The 669-nt window shown below is 35.4% G+C and overlaps 1 protein-coding gene and 1 long non-coding RNA gene across 2 annotated transcripts in view; one reads left to right on the top strand and one right to left on the bottom strand.

The window, feature by feature from the left end:
- LOC115242501 overlaps positions 1 to 611 on the top strand; it is a 3,432-nt gene extending 2,821 nt beyond the window's left edge. The window contains exon 3 of the long non-coding RNA XR_003885058.1: positions 380 to 611. This is a non-coding gene — a long non-coding RNA (uncharacterized LOC115242501). The remainder of the gene's footprint in view (positions 1 to 379) is intronic.
- The window catches only part of LOC115242500 (protein Fe65 homolog), a 169,091-nt gene that overhangs the window by 124,612 nt on the left and 43,810 nt on the right, over positions 1 to 669 (bottom strand). The gene's annotated exons all lie outside the window — the stretch shown is intronic.

Genomic DNA, 669 nt, shown 5'->3' with positions numbered 1-669 from the left:
AAGAGGAAGAGAACGAGAAGGGGAAAGGGAATGAAAGATGCAGTCGCTGTCTGGCATGCAATTAGGGGGTAACACCACCCTCGCGAGCATTTCTCTTCCTCTCTTCTCCTAGTTCCGTACATCCTTCTCTTCGCACTCTCTTCTATAGTATTTTATGCGTCGTCCTTTCTCTGTCTCACTTTTCTCCGCACACACCTACTTACTTTTCGTATTCTTCGCTACAGATACATATACTATACAGATATACACGCGCATTCCCACTATAATCCCTCTCAGCGACTCTCGACACGTGTTCCAGATAATGACATGACTGTGGAAGGCATCACCAAGCGAAGCGTTGAAAGCCTGACACGCGGATTTTATTTTTTTTTTTCCATAGAAACGGAGAAGCAATTTCAAGGACGATTAAAGAGATAAGCTACAGGAAAATAATTATGTGGATAATTGAATTAGAGAGAATTGAAAGAGAAAATGATATTTGAGATAGGCGAATCTGTGTGAGTGCATTCTTTATAATTTCAATTTTTTTAATACTGATAAAGATTAACATTTTTTAATATTTAAAGATACACGTTTAATTTAGGTTTTTTTTTAATAATATTTCGAAAATATGATTATATTTTACAGGTGCAAATGATAAATTAAATATTTGCTATAGTTATATATATA

The sequence above is a fragment of the Formica exsecta genome, unplaced genomic scaffold, assembly GCF_003651465.1.
Source record: "Formica exsecta isolate Colony F162 unplaced genomic scaffold, ASM365146v1 scaffold60, whole genome shotgun sequence".
Taxonomy (NCBI): domain Eukaryota; kingdom Metazoa; phylum Arthropoda; class Insecta; order Hymenoptera; family Formicidae; genus Formica; species Formica exsecta.
Note: the sequence above shows the minus strand (reverse complement) of the source record. Positions and strands in the feature narration are given on the sequence as shown.